The 20,541-nt window shown below is 41.1% G+C and overlaps 2 protein-coding genes across 3 annotated transcripts in view; one reads left to right on the forward strand and one right to left on the reverse strand.

Annotated features, from left to right (window-relative positions):
• Nucleotides 1-20,541, forward strand: part of Taf8 (TBP-associated factor 8) — a 670,932-nt gene that overhangs the window by 317,682 nt on the left and 332,709 nt on the right. The window lies entirely within an intron of this gene.
• LOC137624900 (carboxypeptidase B-like) overlaps nt 1-20,541 on the reverse strand; it is a 233,338-nt gene that overhangs the window by 89,145 nt on the left and 123,652 nt on the right. The gene's annotated exons all lie outside the window — the stretch shown is intronic.

Here is a 20,541-nt window from a genome sequence, read left to right on the forward strand (position 1 = left end):
GTTCAATAATCTTGCCTTGAATGACACAGATAGCAATAGGCTATTATGCCTATGGTTCAGAAATGTAGAGAAGGAAGACTTTACCGTTGTGGGATACAGAAATTTAAGATTAAGTTTTGGCTTAAGATGCAGCCCTGCATTACTGTTACTTGCTCTATATAAGATTTTAATTTTAGATGTAGACGGTGATGATAGTAAACTTTTACAATTGAAAAGGAGGATATATCAACTATGTTACATGGATAACTGTGCAGTTGCCTATGATAGTTCTGAAGAACTTCTCTGGGCATACCAACAACTAGAAAGCATTTTTGAGCCTTACAAGTTTTACCTGCAGCAGTACATCAGTAATGATTTTGCATTGCAAGACCACATAGATAATGAGATTAGTACAGAAACCAATGAAAAGGTAAAATTACTTGGGTTGTCATGGGATAGGAAGCAAGACAGTTTATCTACTAAACCTATTAGTCTTAACATACAAGCTCGAACAAAACGGGAAGTATTGCAGTCTATTGCCTCCCAGTATGATTTCTTTAACTTTAATGGCCCTATTCTTAATCGTTCAAGGCTATTTTTGCATCAGTTACAGTGCAACAAAGATCTGGGCTGGGACAAGGAATTAGATGCCGATGTTAGGAGGCAATGGCGGAATATTGCCAAACAAGCAAATGCTGCTTCTGTTGCAGAGATACCAAGAGTCTTTGGGAGTAGAGAAGATACTTACCGGCTATTGGCATTTTCAGACAGTAGTAAGCAGATGTTTGGTGTAGTCATTTACATACAAAATATTCCCACAGGAAAGGTCAGTTTTGTCTTTGCAAAAAATAGGATAGTAAACAAGCAAATGGAATCTAAAAGCATGCCATCTCTGGAACTGCAAGGAATAACTTTGGCCGTAGAAGAAATTACATGTCTGTATGAGGAGTTATCCGGAATTTCTTGTATGATGCCAATCAAAATAAGCGAGTTGATAGTCTACTCGGATAGCTTCGTTGCCCTTTCCTGGGTACATGGGTTTTCTGCCAAGCTTGATAAAATGCAGAAGTGTTCAGTATTTGTTCAAAATAGGTTACACACAATAAATGAACTGTGTAATAAACACCCGATTCATTTTTCTTTTGTGTCAGGTTGTGAAAATCCAGCCGATTGCATCACTCGCAGCTTATCTTTCAAGCAGCTTCAAAAAATTAACTACTTTTCAGGTCCCAAATTTCTGCTTAATGAGACAGAAGGTCAGCTGAACAGGGAATCTATCTTGGATTTTGTAATACCTGCCCTTCCGGTAAAGCAAGATTCTCCTGTTGGTGTTGTCCAGTCTTATCATGGTACTATAACTACAAAGATTGAGGAGCATACCGATGCTTCATCAAGATGTTCTAGCTACCATAAAGTTGTTTCTGTTTTCCGTAGAGTACTTATCTTTGTTAATAACTTGAAAATGAAACTAAAACTAAAGGATCCTGTTAAGTTTGGACATATTAGCTGTTTTGATATTAATCATAACTTCTTTGCAGAGGCTACAAAGATGGTAATAAGAAGAGATCAGCAGAAGCACTTCCCTGAAATTTTTGATTATTTTGAATCCAGAAACCTGTTGCTCAAAGATATCCCCAAGTTAGTTGGACAGCTCAATGTTTATGTGGATCAGGAAGGCCTGTTAAGGGTACGTAGCAAAATGCAGAAACTGAAAGATGATCGAAGGATGCGATTTCCATTGCTAATTTCTAAGGCTAGTTTACTAACTAAATATATTGTATTAGATTATCATGAACGTTTTTTACATGCTGGATGCTATAGGCTACTGGCTGAAGTACGTAAGATATTTTGGATACCTAGATTTTTTTCAGTAGTTAAAAGGATAATCCGCACATGTGTCATATGCCGTAGGTTCAATGAGAGGACAGTTAATCTTAATCAACACTGTTATAGAGATTTTAGGATTAATCCCCCAGAGATTCCTTTCCGCTATATTTTTGTAGATTACATGGGACCCTTCTTTGTACGTTCCAGTGGGAAAAAAGTAAAAGCATGGATAATATGTTTCACATGTACTTGGAGTAGAGCTATAAATCTGAAGGTGTGCATGGACTTGAGTGTTAAAGAGTATCTTAGAGCCTTCCAGCTTCATACATTTGAGTTTGGACTACCAAATTTGTGTATTTCCGATCAGGGATCTCAGTTAGTAGCAGGAGGCAACGTAATTCTAGATTATTTAAAAGACCCAGAAGTTAAACTCTATCTAGAAGAGAATGGCATAAAGAACCTTCAGTTTGAACAGTTTTTCAAAGGGAACTCGGCTCTTGGTTCAATGGTTGAAAGTTGTGTGAAACTTACTAAGAGATGCTTATTTTGGAGCCATGAGAAATAATGTTTTAGATATAAGGGATTTTGAGTTTTTAATATGTCAGACTGTCCATTTATTGAATAGAAGGCCAATAGCTTTTAAAGAGGCATTAAGAGATACAGATATAAACCAATCACTTCCTGATCCCATAACATCAGAGTGTCTAATTAGGGGTTATGACCTTGTTTCAGTTAACTTAATTCCTGAGCTGCAAAGACATCCAGATCTAGAATTGGATGAGGACTATCTAGTTTCTCCTTGTGATAAAGTTAAAGAAAACTACACAAAACTGCATAAAGTCAGAAGTCATTTGATTAACATTTATCATGAAGAATTTTTGGGTAACTTGACAAATCAAGCTGTAAATGCGAAAGACAGATTCAAACCTGTAAAACATACACTTCTTCAAAAGAATGATGTGGTTCTAATTAAAGAACCATATAGTAAGCCAAACCAATACCCAATGGAAATAGTCCATGATGTAGTTCTCAATGAGCTTGGGGAAGTTACTGGAGTTACCCTACTGAAAGGCAGAACTGGGGAACTTACTAAGAGACATTCATCTAATCTAATATTTCTTTTCAGACCTGATGTTTCTTCAAATGAAGATAAAGACAGTCCTAATTATGACTCAAATGATTCTAACCTGGCCAAAAACCGCATTCTGGGAAAGCGTAAAGCGGCAAAGATTAGTGCTCTGAAGACCAGACAAATTTTACAGTAAAGTTTGTCTGTGTAGGCTTTTTTATTTTATTATTGGTGATGGTAATTTAAATAATTTTGGCAAATATTAGAAAAAAAAATTTCTGGTAAGGTAAATACTTTTGGTATTTGTTTAAAAATTCAATCCTGCTTTTATTTCATAACAGGACTGAATGTTTTGGGGGGTTAAATATATTGTTTTTATCTTTTCTTTCCAACTTCAGAATCCTTGTATTCTCGTTTTCTTTATCTTGTTAAATATATTGTTTTTATCTTTTTTTTCCAACTTCAGAATCCTTGTAATCTCGTTTTCTTTATCTTGTTTATTTTTAGTACGAAAAAAGTACTTTGACTTTTTTCATAATCCTTGGTTTTCAACTCTCTTGGAAAATAAAAAGATCTCAAATGTAACTTTAAATAACTTTAATAATTATTTAATCGCTGTAAATACTTTGTGCTGGCATTTGAGACCATTTCATAGTATTTAGCCCTTCTTGAATTATTTAACGAAGTTAACGAGTAATGGTAAGAATTTTTACCAAGCAGTATCTGCCTAACCCTCCAAGGAAGCAGTTCTCTTGACTAAAGGAAAATGGATTAACTCGACCTTCGTTAGAAACTTGCCAACTAATGTGTGATCATTACTAATGAACTCTTTTCACTTGAAGGACTTTTATTGCTGTGAAATAATGAAGTGCTAAGTACCACCAGTTTCACCAAAGTGCAATGGAGAGACGAGGGCATGATTCTCCAAGGGAGTGAGTTTTCAGAGGAACCATATAATGGATTGTGTAGCAGCATGGAAGAGAGGCCAAGACGGGGATACTATTTCCCTACCATAGTCTTTGGCATCCACCACATGCTGCTGGATTACTTCAGAGGGATTCAACTCCGTGGATTTATATCGAGCAAGCAGGCGCTTGATAACTTTGAGGTAGATCTCGGTAAATGTTGGCACACTTTACGAGATTTAAAGTTATTGAATGAATAATTTTAGCGCTGAGTCATTAATCCCGTAAAAAATAAAACTTGTAACCAGAAAAAATTTACTCTTGTTAATATTTTGCTTTGCCATTTATCATATCTTTTGAGATCTTTTTATTGAATCTTACTCTGAACTTTAAGTCGCTTGCATAGGCAATAATTTCATGTACAATTTTCTGATAGACGTATCATATCTTTTATAGGCTATGCACAGTGGCATCATGGTAATGGTATTGCTCGACGAATCTTATAAACTTTTCACTGGTTATAAGCGATTCGGAGTGTGGAGGTTAGGTAACTCGTGCCAGAGTTACCTAGATATCGGGGCAGCATCAAGTGTCATTAATATTAATTTATATTCTGCATAATATTATGCTTTAAATTTATTGTATGTTCAATAATAAATTCAATGTTCACTTTGATGTTTGTTTTCTCACCATTTTTTACAATCTTCATATAAGTTTTTTCCGAATAGTATATATATATATATATATATATATATATATATATATATATATATATATATATATATATATATGAAACGTGAAGCTGATGATGAATGAAGATGTATTGATTTTAAAGCTCAAGATAGAGACGACTGGCGAAATTTAATCTAGGCCCTTAGCGTCAATAGGCGTAGGAGGAGATGGTGATGATGATGATGATGATGATTATATATTTATGTGTATATATATATATATATATATATATATATATATATATATGTATATGTATATATATATGAATGTGTATATGCATATATATATAGAGAGAGATAGAGATAGAGAGATAGAGATAGAGAGATAGAGATAGAGAGATAGAGATAGAGAGATAGAGATAGAGATAGAGAGATAGAGATAGAGAGATAGAGATAGAGATAGAGATAGAGATAGAGCGCCTTATTGCCTTATTCTATATTTGGGTTCTCCCAGGTCCCTCAGTGTGAGGCACCTCGTATATCCACCAGAGAGTTGCTTGTGCATCTTCCAGTCTTGGATGGTCTGGGATGCATCTTAGGTGTTTATCGAGCTTATTCTTAAACACATCTACGCTCACTCCTGATATGTTTCTTAGATGAGCTGGTAGCGCATTAAATAGTCGCTGCATCATCGATACTGGTGCGTAGTAGATTAATGTCCTGTGTGCCTTCCTTAGGTTTCCTGGTATAGTTTTGGGCACTATTAATTTACCTCGGCTTGCTCTTTCTGATATTTTTAGCCCCATGATGTTTTCAGTAATTCCTTCGATTTGTTTCCATGCTTGTATTATCATGTAGCGTTCTCTTCTCCTTTCTAGACTGTATAATTTTAAAAATTGCAGTCTCTTCCAGTAGTCAAGGTCCTTAACTTCTTCTATTCTAGCAGTAAAGGACCTTTGTACGCTCTCTATTTGTGCAATATCCTTTTGGTAGTGTGGGTACCATATCACATTTGTAGTACTCGAGTGTACTACATACATAAGTTTTGTAAAGCGTAATCATGTGTTCAGCTTTTCTTGTTTTAAAGCGTCTGAATAGCATTCCCATTTTTGCTTTACATTTAGCCAACAGTATTTCTATTTGGTTGTTGCATAACATATTCCTGTTTAACATTACACCAAGGTCTTTAATTGCTTCCTTGTTTGTGATTGTCTCGTTATTAGGTCCCCTTTATGCATATACTATTCTTTCTCTGTTTCCATAATTTATTGATTCGAATTTATCGGAATTAAATACCATCCTATTTGTCTCCGCCCATTCATATATTTCGTATAGATCTCTTTGTAATGAGTTCCTATCTTCATCACAAGTAATTTCTCTACTTATTCTTGTGTCATCGGCGAAACTCATCACTACAGAGTCTTTAACATTACAGTCTATGTCTGAGATCATAATAACAACAGCAGTGCAGGTAAAACCGTACCCTGTGGCACGCCAGATATTACCCGAGCTTCATCTAATTTCTCGTCATTTGCAACCACTACTGTTTTCTGTTTTGTAGAAATTCTTTTATTCATTTTCCTATCTTCCCCACAATATTATGCTTTCTCATTTTTTTCTCCAATATGTTATGGTCTACCTTGTCAAAGGCTTTTGCAAAATCTAGATATACCACATCTGTGTCTTTTTCATTTATCATATTTTTATATATGTTTTCATAGTGTGCTATCAGTAGTTGGGTTTGTGTACTTTTTCCGGGCACAAAACCGTGTTGACCTACATTAAACAAATTATTTTTAACCAAATGATCCATTATTTTCTTTTTTATTACCCTCTCATACAATTTCATAATATGTGATGTTAGACTAACAGGTCTATAATTGCTTGCATCTAGTCTTGATCCACTTTTGAAAATAGTGGTTATATAAGCTAATTTATGTTTAACATATATCTCGCTCATATCTACACCTTGTCTTAGCAGTATTGCAAGCGGCTTCGCGATAGTGTGTGCAATTTTTATTAACAAAATCGCTGGAACGCCATCTGGCCGGCCGCTGATCCATTTTTAATTTCGCTTATAGCCTACACAATATCTGCTTCATTAATATCTATATCCGTTAGATATTCACTATTTTCTTCTCTCATTTCTGTTTCATTATTCTCATTCGCAATTCTTGGCGTGAATTCACTATTATATATTTCTGCTAATATGAGAGAGAGAGAGAGAGAGAGAGAGAGAGAGAGAGAGAGAGAGAGAGAGAGAGAGAGAGAGAGAGAGAGAGATTTTACCTTTAATATGAGCTTGCTTGTCACAAAAAAAAAATGTTTTGCTAAAATATTCCCTTAGCTTAGCTCCCATATATTTTATTAATGGCAGTCCAATAATTGGTCAAATATTCATGCTAAAAACACCTGGTACCCTTTACTTATTTTTCTCTAGAGCCAATACTTCTGCACTTTGATGTTTGAGTTTTTCTAATACAAACTCCGTCTAACCAAAGACTTGAGATTTCTCATCGGAGCTTATAAAAACCGTGAGTCTTGATCCTAGGAAATGTCAATCAAAATAAAAAGCTTTAAAGCAAAGGTAAAGATAATTTTGAGATAAATAATTCGTATAGTACAATTAAGTATTCTAATTTCAATACACTGCAAAACGTTGTTGATGGTAACTTTAACAGCTTTTAATCTTCCAGGCATTTTAATGAAAATTGAGCTGATACCCGGATGTCAAACTAATTGTTCTGCCACCCGATTTGAGAAGCGCTAGACGCGCTTATGAAATCAAAATATAGTAGCCGACTTTAGAAGATATTTCCGTCAGCGAAAGCTTACAAGAAACATGTGTCAACTGTCACGCATCCTGTGTGAAACTCATGCATTTTAGCCTTGTGTCCCGCACTCAAGCGCATTTACCAAAATCTCACGCCTTGACGAATATTTAAAAGAAAAAAAAAAATTCAAGAACACACGACAGGACATTTGGAACTATGAAAATAAACTTTTGCAGGATGTCTAGTATTCATACCATGACAACTGCAGTTTAGAAATGTGACCCTCTTAACGAGAGAATGCCTTGACCTAGTCATATGGTTTCTTCCTATTATTGAAGAATTTTGACGGGTAAGAGGGCTCTCAAACTTGGGGAAATTGCTCCCCAAGTTCGAACCTAAATTTCTCTCCCTTTCCTCTATTTCTTCTGCTCAATATTATTTCAACCTTTTCCTAAATTTATAAACTTTATTTTGACTTGCTGCCCTAACTCTGAGTATTATTTCTCTTTATATATATATGTGTGTGTGTGTGTGTGTGTGTGTATGTATATAGATGTATGCATATATATATATATATATATATAAAATATTTATTTTATTTGTTCATTCATTCATTTATCTATTTGTTTTTATTTTATTTAAATGGCGTTGATATTTCCACAATCGTTATTACTGCCTGCCTAGATGAATGGGAGAAGGGATCATGGTTGGGAGGTATTCGCATTGAAAGCTATATATGAGAGTATTGGATGATGTCAGCCATCCCGAAGATGGTTTGGACCTTTTTGGCGGAACTACTCTTAAGGCTTGGGTCATAGGAATCCGGGGGATCCAATCCTTGAGGTGGGACTCTTGGCTTTTGGCCGGAAGCCCATCATTACAGACATGGGAAGGATGATTCCTTATTTCCTTGGTTTCAGTCCTAACAGGCGAGTTTAACGTACATTTATATCTGTTTTGGTGCTATCCTTCGGGTAGGGTATGGAGTGGACCATCTGGGAAGTATACTCTCATTATGGCGATAGTGGAGAATGCAAATTTCCTTTCCAACATATGATACTTACTTAAAATTCTCAAGCAGGTAAACCAACAAAACAACCAACAAAAAACATAAAGAAAATCCGTCCCCTAACTATGGACCCTTCAAATACTGACTCCCCATCCCCTGGATATACTGAATTCCCCCACCCCCCGACACTGTTGACGACCTCTGATAATTTGAATAGGGAAAATTCTGTTGATGACTTCGGAACGGGAAAGGACCATTCTACTAATATTACAAAATCGAGTAATTTGGGTAACACGAGGAAATTTCGAATCTTTCATGTTAACCAAATTCCAATAGAGACAAACTACGATGATCTATATAAAGCATTTGAATGCCATGGATGTATAAAAGAAATAAGGATGAAACTTGAAGATGAAAAATGGGATGCATGGATATCTTACAGTAGTTATGACGAAGCATTTAGTGCTATAGGTAACATGAATAATGTCAAACTGCCTTCTTGATTTCGATTGAAGGACATCAGATGATTGGCATACTAGTGACCATGCACTAATCATTATAAACACCAACAAGGGTCCGCCTTTACAAATGTAGGCCTGAAAAGGAATATGAGCAAAACTGATAATGTTCAATGAAAATTCAGAGACAACAAATAAAGAATAACCCGTGAAGATTGTTAATGATTATACTGTACAGTATGTACTTGGAACACACGGTGTTTCCCAAGGACACGATACCGAAATTAAGAGGGATAAGCATGGGATGGAGAACTTTTTGTATACAAAATAATATTATAAAACTTATGTGCCACTTTCTTTAAAAAGAAAATTATTCAATCAGATGGTCCTACCGGAATTAATTGAAGCCTTTCTAAAACCTTAGAATATAAGCTATGAACAACTCAAGAGCTATGGAAAAAATAATGATGGGATTAACAGTAAGAGACATAAAAAGGCCACCATGGATAAAAAAAAAGATAAAAAATAAAAAGGACACCATGGATAAAAAAAAAAGATAAAAAATAAAAAGGACAGGACATATAAAGAGAAGAACAGATGAAATATCGACTAAAAGAATATGTCCCAGCTAGTGCGAACGAAGCAGGGGAAGAAAGAGAAGAAAATGGATTCCCGAGCTAAGAATATTTGCTGGTATATGTATGTATGTATATTCATATAAATGCATATATATACACAGTATATATATGTATATATATATATGTATATATATGTATATATATATATATGTACGTATGTGTATATATATGTATTTATATGTATATATTTGTATTTATATGTATATATGTATATATATGTATATATATATGTATATATATGTATATATATATATATATATATATATATATATATATGTATATATGTATATATATATGCATATATATATGCATATATATGTATATATATGCATATATATATGTAAATATATGCATACATGTATATATATATATGCATATATATATGTAAATATATGTATATATGTATATATGTATATTTATATATATATATATATATATATATATATATATGTGTATATATGTATATATATATATGTATATATATGTATTTGTATATGTATATATATATATATATGTATGTACATATATATGTGTGTGTGTTTGTGTGTGTGGTTATGTGTATGCATATATTTATGTGTGTATATATAATATATATATATATATATATATATATATATATTTATATATATATATAATATATTTATATGGATATATCGTCGTTGTCGGCGCCCACTCGTGTCCGAGTATTGGGTTCTGTCGTTAGCCATCAGCCTCCTATCTATGGGGTGGGTGCTTATGTCTGATGTGGCTGTTAAGTCCTAGTCTGTGGTGGAAGAGTCGCGGACAGTGTTCACAAGGGAGGGTAGGTGGTGGGCGGGGCTGTTCTAATCGCTCTCTCCTTCTTCTCCTCCTAGCCTCCTCATTTTGTCTCCTCCTCTCCTCGAAGTCCACGGTGCCATGGTGTACTGTACTCCTCCAGGTTTTCCTGTCCCTGGCTGTTTCTTCCCATGAGGAAGGATCGATGTCAGTTAGAGCCAGGGTGCGCTTTAGTTGATCCTTATAGCGCATTTTCGGGGCTCCTCGTGGTCTGGTGCCCTGGGTCAGTTCTCCGTAGAATATTTTCTTTGGGAGCCTAGATGGATCCATCCTATGCACGTGTCCTATCCAGCGGAGGCGATGGTGGATGAATATGGCCTCCACGCTGATCAGCGAGGCACGTTCTAAGACTTCAATGTTGGTGGTGTGGCTCTCCCAGGGGATTTTCAAGATCTGCCTCAGTTTCATTTGTTGGAAGCGTTCTAGGTTTTTAATATCGATTCTATATAGCGTCCATGTTTCACATGCATACAGGAGCGTGGAGAGGACTACTGCCCTGAACACCATTATTTTGGTGGTCATTGTCAGTGCGGGGTTGTTAAATACGCGGCAGTTGAGTCGGCCAAAGGCGGAGTGGGCTGCCCTGATCCTGTTCTCCACGTCCTTTTTGCTTGTGGGAGCTGATGTTAGGATGCTCCCTAGGTAGGAGAACTGGTCCACCTGTTCTAACGTTTGGTCCTTCACTGTGGTATTGAAGTTTGGGAGCATCAGTCCTGGTGGATGTTGGACGAGGGTCTTGGTTTTATCTGTGTTGACTTGCATCCCAAAACGTTCGTAGGCAGAGTTGTATGCATCAGCTAACGACTGCAGGTCCTCTGCCGTCTGACCTGGGGTGGCATTGTCGTCAGCATACTGCAGTTCTCGCACTGGTCACAAGGTGGTCTTGGTTCTGGCGCGGAGTCTGGCGAGGTTGAAAGCGCCTCCATCCATGCGGAAACGTAGGTCGACTGAGGGTGTGTCTGGGGGAATCTCGTTGAGCATTGCTGCAGTGTATAGCGAGAAACACGTTGAGGCCAGAACACAGCCCTGCTTCAGGCCGCTGTTGATGGGGAATGGGTCTGAAAGAGAGTTCTGGTGGCAGACTCTCCCAACCTTTCCGTCATGGAGGGCACGCACCAGCTTGACAAAATCGGGTGGGCAGCCATATCTTTTGAGGACAGCCCACATGGCAGGTCGAGGTACTTTATCGAAGGCCTTTTTCAAATCCAAGAAGATGAACATTATGGGCTGTTGTTGTTCGAGGCTCTTCTCTTGTAGTTGTCGCGCACAGAAGATCATGTCTATGGTCCCGCGGGAAGGTCGAAAGCCGCACTGAGACTCTGGCAGGACGTTTTCTGCGAGAATAAGGAGGCGGTCAAGGAGAATCCGAGCGAAAATCTTACTCGCGATGCTTAGTAGTGATATTCCCCGGTAGTTGTTACAGTTCTCCCTGTCTCCCTTCTTGAAGATGGTAACGATGTTTGCATCGCGGAAGTCACTGGGGAGGGTCTTGGTCTCCCATATTTTCAGTATAAGGAGCATCAAACGGTTCCTCAAACCGGGACCACTGTGAGTGAGGAGCTCCAACGGGATGTTGTCTGGCCCTGGGGCTTTGCCGGGTGTCATGCGCTGCAGGGCTTTGTTGAAGTCATGGATGGAGGGTGGTAGTGCCATCCAGTGACGGACGGGATGCTGCGGGGTCATTCGCAGGAGATCGTCTGGGGTGTCTGCTTGGTCATTGACGAGGTTCTCAAAGTGAGACCTCCACCTGGCCAGGATGCCCTCGCTGTCGGTGATGGTCGTGGCCCCATCCGCGTCCTTCAGGCTGCCCACTGATGACCGTGTGGGACCGAATATTTCCTTTGTTGCTGCATAGAAGCTGCGCAGGTCACGTTGGTCAGCGAAACTCTGTATTTCTGCAGCTTTTCTTTGCCACCAGGTGTTCTGGGCTTCACGGATCCCTCTTTGGCAACCAGCTTCAGCCACCTTGTGAGCACATTTGTTAGCTGCTGTTGGTTGGTTTTCCAAAGTCAGGCGTGCTTGTCGTTTGGTTTCAATGAGAAGAGAGATGGTAGCATCATTCTCATCAAACCATTCCTGCCGTTTCTTGGTGGTGTAGCCTAGTGTTTCCTCCGCGGCACGGGCCATGGCGTTTCTGAGGGTGGTCCAGTGGTGCTCAACAGTGGCCTGACCCACGGGGTCTGCGAGGTGTTGTTCGCAGGCCTCCTTGTAGTTCTGTGCCACCTGTGGGTTGCGGAGCTTACTACAATCAAAGCGTTGGTGTGGTACGCTGTCAGGTGCCCTTCTGGGTGGTCGTAGGGTCGTCATGGAGAGTCGGGAGATGAGGAGTCTGTGGTCCGTCCAGCAGTCGTCCGCTCCAGGCATGGATCGAGTGATGCGGACGTCTCCTCGGTCTCTGGCTCTGGTCAGGACGTAGTCCAGGGTGTGCCAGTGTTTAGACCGTGGGTGTCTCCATGTGGTCTTTTGTCGTTTTGGTAACTGGAAGATGGTGTTGGTTACCACAAGTTGGTGTTCTGCACACAGACCCAGTAGGAGTTGGCCATTGGCGTTGCAATTTCCAATGCCATGGCGGCCGATGATTCCCTCCCACAGGCGATGGTCTTTGCCTACTCGGGCATTAAAGTCGCCAAGCACAACGAGCTTGTCGTTGGCGGGCACTGCCTGGATGGTGCGGTCGAGCTGGGTGTAGAAGGCAGCTTTGTCATCATCGGTTGAGGTCATAGTCGGGGCGTAGACAGAGATCAGGGTGAGGTGTCTGTCCCGCGTGATGGGGATGCGGACAGTCATCAGGCGCTCACTGATGGCCTTGGGAGCGAGGTTGTGCTGCTGCACTAGCTGGGAACGGATGGCAAAGCCGACACCGTGGATGCGAGGCTCCTCTAGGGCCTTGCCCTTCCAGAAGATGGTGTAGCCTGTTTCAGCTTCCCTGATGTTGCCCTCTTCGGGTAGTCTGGTCTCGCTAAGAGCCGCCACATCAACATTGAAGCGGGCTAGCTCCTTGCAGACGAGGGCTGTACGTCGTTCCGGGCGGTTGGTGTTCGTCACGTCTTGGAGGGTGCGGATGTTCCACGCACCTAAGGTTAATATTTTTGTCTTGTTGTTTCGACCGCATTAGTGGGATGTCCGCCAGCCGCGGTGAGCTGACCAGACAGGTTTGCCGTGTCCGATGTTTACCCCACCTTTTCTAGGGGCCTCCCCATTAGGCCAGTCATTCTACGTCATTTTTGGGTCGAACCCACCACAAATTGCAATAGTAATGAAACATGCATTTTTCAATGTCAAATTTAGTGGAGAATGACATACTAAAAATCAAGGAAAATCGAAGCATTGGAACATTTCCAAATTTTGCAATCATTAAGAGAAGGTTTGAAGAAAAAAAATCTGCATAAAATTTTCATTGTATATTCTAGAGTCTAGACAAACAACTGTATACATGTTACATTACGACACCGGCATTCACCTTAGCTAAATTAAGATGACCATGACCAAGGATCAAGAGTTGAATGAACTGAGAGTCAAGTCTAATCATGTTGCCAAGACATCTCCATGTACCAGACCACACTGAGAAATGTTTATTCATCTTCAGGACCAGCAAGAGCGCATTCTTCTTCTGGATCACTTTCTGGTTCTGGCAAGGTCACATTAGAACAGTGAAGTCCTTTGCATTCACTGCAGGCAGAAGAGCATTCCAGGTTGTACTTGCGACAGCTGCATCGTCGGGTTCTGCAGTCTGTATTGCAGCCACAGTGGATGGCATCTAGCAGGTAATCTGGAGCAGGCTTCATCTCGGTCATAACGGGAACCATTCTCTCGTCACGGATAGCCCATCCCCAACCATTGGCATCCATGCCAACTCCTTGCCACTGCTGAACCTGAACATACACCCGTAGGCAATGTTGCTTTGCAGATGCTGATGTAGGGGGCAGGGTACGAGGCTCAACTCTGACAGTGCTTGTTGAAACCTTCTGGCAGAAGCGCTGAAGCCTTAGTATGTCCAGTGTTTCCCCGGGCTGGCCATTGTACAAGCAAACCACGGCATTCTCTCCAGCTGTCATGACATCCTCTTTCGACGCTCCAGGAGTGTTGAACGTTGCCAAAAGCCCAGAGAAATACGCACTGGAGTTCAGCTTCTTCAAAGCTGCTGATTTGCCAATGGAGTACAGTCTTGACATGGTATCACAACCCAGGAGTCCATGTGCCACAAGGAGCTTGTCACACACATGGCGTCCAAGTGTCTTTTGCACTTGCTCGATATTCCAACATCTTGCTTGCCTCCTTGACGTCAGCTTAGGCTCAGATCGGAAGAACAGGTTGTGTGATGTGGGCCCTGCATGACTACATAGAAGAACAAGAAGATCGGTGTCATCGCCAACTACCACGGTGTCCTTGGTGTTTGCACATGCAATGGCTGTCTCCACTATGAGGACATCTGCATCTGCCCTGGCATGAAGAACATCGTTGTGCTGCCGTTGAAGGTCATCACTCAGTAGATTGATGAAGCTTTGTTTATTTGTTTGGTTGGCAAGGAAGTCATCTTTCTTCATAGTACATACCATGTCCTTTGTTAAGTTGACAAGGGGACTGCTGTGAGATCGAACGCGCCTGCTGTGCGCTACATCTTTGGTGGAGGCTGCGCTCACATATCCATCAAACACTATGACAGCTTTACCATACCTGTCTCCAACATATCGTATGTAGTGACTGGAGATTCCTTCATAGGTCTCGCCAAAATTCCAAGGAATTCTGTGTAGCAATGCCCCACCATCCAGAACATATTGCACATTCTGTGGCAGCACTGTGTTACGAACGACAAGGGGGAGTTGTTTCCAAATGGCCTCGGCTAGCGCTGGCTTGTCGGCCTCAAGCAGGATATCAATGGTCTGAAACAGTGCTGGTGGGTAACTGCATAGTTCGTACTTGAAGACATCAGTGAGGTCATCACAGCGTGATCCTGCTGTACTCAGACGTTGGAACAACAGTTGTGGATCTATCAGAACAGATTCTTTGCCATTTTTCACTGATGAACGTGTGTCTAAAGTCACAACCTGATTTTTTTTCTTGAACGTGTGATCAAGAACCTTTTTGCCAACCATTCCATCTAAGATCTTCCTGCCCAATGACGCTGCTTGGTCAGCATTGACCGAATCTCCAGCTGTGATGCCATTGTCAATACTTTGCAGAGTTGGATCGTTTCCAAAGGGATCCTTTGATGACAGGTAGCCAATGAGTTTGTGCGTGTCATCTGTGTCCCGTGCTTGTCGAGCTGCTCTTTGTTCTTTGTGCTGGTCACTGGTCCCATACGGCACTGATGTGTAGTCTTGCAAGGCCATGTTGACCTCTGCACATATGGGGGTGGACAGCAGCCACGTGATCCTTTGCGACTCGCTCATGCCATGGCCCCTTGTCAGTCCCCCTGTGGTTTTCACACATCTCATGACCACTTGCTCGATCAGAAGATCTGTGGACAAGCCGGCCCAGTACCGATCTGAGCGCCGCACTACGTGATATCCATTCTGGAACTGGTGGTGAACCTCGGGGTGCTGAATAGACAGTTGTGCCAGTCACTGCAGGTAGATGTAAATAGATTTGGTGTAGAGATTGTGGCCTGCAGCTGCCAGGTAGGGCAACATGTCGTGCAAAGCGTGCATGTGCAGACGCCAGTCACCAGTGCGTTCCGACCTCAGGAATGTCCTCAATATGTCAATCATGTCCATGTATTGCAGCCATAGCTGTGCAGTACGCAGATCCTTCATCGATTGTCGGGCAACATTCATGATGTCACGAACAGAGTCCAGAACCATGGCTGAAAGGATATCTTCAGTAGAACACTCACCCTTCATCAATGAATCATACAGGTCTCGCAGCTCACACAGGTCAATTGGTCCAGCTCCCACACTTTGCGACCCTGACTCGGTATCATGTGGATCTATGGCTGCCTGTGCATCATCTATGCTTTGCATTATCTCGTCTTCACTTGGTTCGTCATCTTCTACAATACCCTGAGGACCATCATTCTTAGCCTGCGAACAAGTAGGCACTAGCGTACCAAGTATCCTTTCTGCGAGGAGAGTGTTCAGTGCTGCATCAACCAAGAGATGCCCATGGATAGCTCGGTCATATGCCTTGCCAGACAGCATGTGCATTACAGTGTTCTCAGCATACACCAGTTCCAGAACAGAGCGCAGTCCAGATCCTGACATGATATTTCAAATACTCCCCAAGAAGCTCATCAACGTGTGGAAGCCCCCCATGCGCAGTACAATCTTACGCAAGTCACTGCCCTCCGATTGACTTTCGATGATGGTAAGCGCCTTCCACCAAAGTGGTTGGTCAAATGTGATGATGACCTTTGCGTTGTACTGTTTGGCGTGCTCAGATAGAAATGTCAATGTTGAATAGATGCAAGTTGGATCACTGCTGTTCATGTCGATCATGGGAACCAGGAAGACTGTAGACTGACCTGGATGTACACCACTGTGCACGGCTTGCATCATGCCAGACCATGCTGGTCGTGGTGAGCGTAATGTGAGGGACAGCTTCCAGAGGAGGTCAAGGTTGGTAGATCTGTCCTTTTCCATCTCATCTTGTAGAACCTCATACCTCAGAGTATCTAGCCCATCGCAAGGTGTTGTCAGATGTCGGATGTTTATTCGGCCCACAGCTACAACATCCTTCAGTGTCACAGACACACGTGGCACTCTTGTTGATGTCCTGGTACCTGGAGTGACAGACGCAATCATTCCCATCCCGTGGAATGTATTGAGGCCATCTATTGTACGGATGTTGTGATCGACATTGTCCGCCATATATTGGATGAACTGCTCTGGCCGGTAGTTTGGTATGTCTGTCCCTAGTACAACTGCTGCACTCTGTTCATACCTTTGTATCTCACGATAAGAACTGCAATATCCGTGGGCATGGAGCGTGTCGATCAAGAACTTTGATGCAAAATGATGGTGCATCTGTACACCCAGTCCTATCTGTAAGGGTGCCAGCAGCACTCGGGGCCGAATTGCCTGCATGATAGCTTGCCCTAGAGAACCGACTTTTCTATCAGCATCTCGGCCCACAAAGAGTGTTTGAAGAAGGAGTTTTAGTGATTCAGGTAGGAACGACATGGCTTCTTCTGTTGAGGACATTTCAGTTGTACATGGGTACATATCTATCGACTGTTGTACGGATTTCACATCACTTTTGATCAGTTTTGCTGCCGTCTTAATCAGTCTCATCTTCTCAGCTTCATATGATGTCTCCTTTGGCCTTTGATGGAATTCGTGAATGATCGCAGAGGCCCTGTGGCGAAAGGTCACAACATTCTCTTTGCCATTTATTTCTGCGATGGTGATATCCTGACCAAAGTGCTTTTGGATACATTCCTTCATGTAGGTGAATCCATAAGGTGTGCAATCAGTTCCAAGAAGAAATTCCCCCATTTTTCCTATGAGATCTGGTATCGTTGTCTGTTCCTCGTCATAGGCTTTGAGGTACTCTGCGACTTTTATGAATGCATCATTCCGTGTGTCATCAGCCGGTCTACCATACTTAGGTCGCTTGCTTGGCACTGTAAGGAACTGGCGTGGAATCTGCTTCCCAGTTCTGAAGTTTATGCTACATATATTGTGATAGACTGCGTCAGCGGCATGCAAGTCCTGGACAAATTCTACTCGAGCCTTTACTGTCTCTGACCATGCATCATTGCGTTCAACACAGCTCTCTGTAACCTTCCTCTGGAAGTCCATTGTTCGGGCTGGTATAAGTTTATGCGTTTTTTGTCTGCCCTGGTACTTGTCTGGTGTTCCACAGAACAAACAGTGTTTGCTGTAGTGAAACGCAGAACTGGCAGATCGACGCGCACGCATAGTGCCGCTGAAACAACCAGTACAGTCATATCCGCGTTTTCTGATGTCTCGCTCAATAGACAGTTGGGAGCAGAAGTCCTTCCTGCATCTGGTGTGTACAACTTGTCCAGGTGCGACACTGATATCAGCCTGCCGTAGGTCATTTGCCTTGTTTATTCCATCACACCCCTTGGCACCTAATTTCGTGGTTTGTTCGCCGTTGCCGAGAGACTCGCTGCAGAAAACGCAATCGTCCATGCTACTGGTTAACCTAAAAAGAAAAAAAAAACAAGGCTATTAGACGTTAATTATCTCAATTTATTTATTTAATAATAAAAATGTTTGACATCTTTTGAGAAATGTGAAAGAAATAACAAAAGCACTGTTATAACAAAAAATGTTATGCCATTTCTATTAGCGTATTTTCGTGCATAACTTTCAAAAAGTGGTTGCTCGAAATGAATGTGTTCCAATGCCTCGAATTTCCTTGACTTTTACTATGTTATTACATGGGTCAAAAGAAGCAAAAATGCCAAGTTTCATTACTATTGCAATTTGTGGTGGGTATATCCATAAAATGACTGGCCTACATGTTGGGTGGGCTGCGGTGTCCTCAATAGGCCAGCCCAGTCACGGGTCCAGCTGCTGAACTCTGGTGTCACGGCACCATCACCAGAGAGCGACTGAATCTTAGACTCGCCGCCTGAGTGCAGTCGTGGGCTAAGGGCTTCCAGCTATCCAGGCCTGCCCCCTTCACCCACGGTGCTGTCGCCTCAGGACTTGGTGGTGGTGATGATGATGATGATAGTGAGAAAGAGATGAAAAGGGGTGGGGGAAACGACAGAATGCCAGTAGCTGGGTATATTGTTTCGGGTGGTCGTGGCTTTGCAACGGCCACGCACACACACTTGGCCCACACCGTTTTCACCACGGTTCAAGACATATGAGACAGGCGGCTTCTCCGATGTTGGTTGCATCGGGCTGCCGGGTTCTTGTTATGTCAAGGCCCGCCTTGTTGCCTGCCCGACAGGCATTTCCCTCTTCCGCCAGCGCTGGGAAGCTCCGCCGTTGGGGTCTTTTTTGGTTTGATTTTGGAGTTTTCCTTCTCCTAGCCTTTGCCTATCTGAAATAAAGGAGAAGGCCTATAGGGGGGTCCAGTCTTTGTCTGGTCTCTCAGAACTGGCCTTAGCGGTATGGTTGAGCCTGCCAGGGTGGATAAACTACCCCACCGCCATTGCCCAGCCCATCATTGAGACACTCAAGGCCCCCTACTGCAGCAAAGTGCTGGACCATCAGAGGGGTATGGATATATATACACGGATATATATATATATATATATATATATATATATATATATATATATATATATATATATATATATATATATATATATATATATATATAGTGTGTGTATCATCCTCATCATCATCGTTAGCCGTTACTAGTCCACTACAGAACAAAGGCCTCAGACATGTCATGTCATTCTACGTACGTTTGTTTATGGTCTTTCTGTGCCAGTCCACGCCCGCGAACCTCCTTAGTTCGTCTATTCATCGTCTTCTCTTCCTCCCTCCTCTTCTTATACAATATCTAGAGACCCATTCTGTTATTCATAATGTCCATCTAATATCTGTCATTTTCATATATGCTGCCCATATCCATTTATATATATATATATATATATATATATATATATATATATATATATATATATATATATATATTTCATAGTATGGATAGGGGAAGAGTAGTTGTTCCAAATATCCTTCCTATTCAAAACGTTTCGTTATTCTTAATCACATTGTCCAGGGCTACAAATAAAACATATATAAAAGAATAAAGAAACAGTTAACAATTTGTACAAATTCATTTAAAACAATAAAGATTAGTTAAAATTTAAATGAAAGTTAAAAGGAAAAATATATGTACATCAGACAGAGTAATGGAACCAACCTTGCAAAAGCGTAGTGAGAAACTGTATGCCAATTACAGTTAGAAAACAAACCAGAGAAAGCTATGACAAATGTAATTGAATGGAAGAAGCTTGAGTATTTAACGACGGAACTAGTCGTTTGATCAATATGGTTTGTTTTCTAACTGTTGATGGCATGCAGTTTCTCACTATGCTCTTGCGAGGTTGGTTCCACTATGTCTGATGTATATATATTTTTCCTTTTAATTTTCATTTAAATTTCAACTATTTTTTATTGTTTTAAATGAATTTGTACAAAGTGCTAACTGTTTCTTTATTCTTTTATATATGTTTTATTTGTAGCCCTGGACAATGTGATTAAGAATAACGAAACGTTTTGAATAAGAAGGATATGTGGAACAACTACTCTTCCCTATCCATACTATAGCCTACCTGACACTTGCGCGCATTTTTGCCACGCATTGGCACGCATTGATGCGTGCCAGTGCGTGCCACTTTGTGGCACACACTGGGGTTTTTCCCGCACTGTTCACGACCAGTTCACTCCAGTTCGCGCATCGTTCACGACAAGTCACGCGACGTTAACGCCATGGCACGAATTGGCACGCCTAGTTCACGAGAAG

This window comes from Palaemon carinicauda, chromosome 31 (assembly GCF_036898095.1).
Source record: "Palaemon carinicauda isolate YSFRI2023 chromosome 31, ASM3689809v2, whole genome shotgun sequence".
NCBI classification, from domain to species: Eukaryota; Metazoa; Arthropoda; class Malacostraca; order Decapoda; family Palaemonidae; genus Palaemon; species Palaemon carinicauda.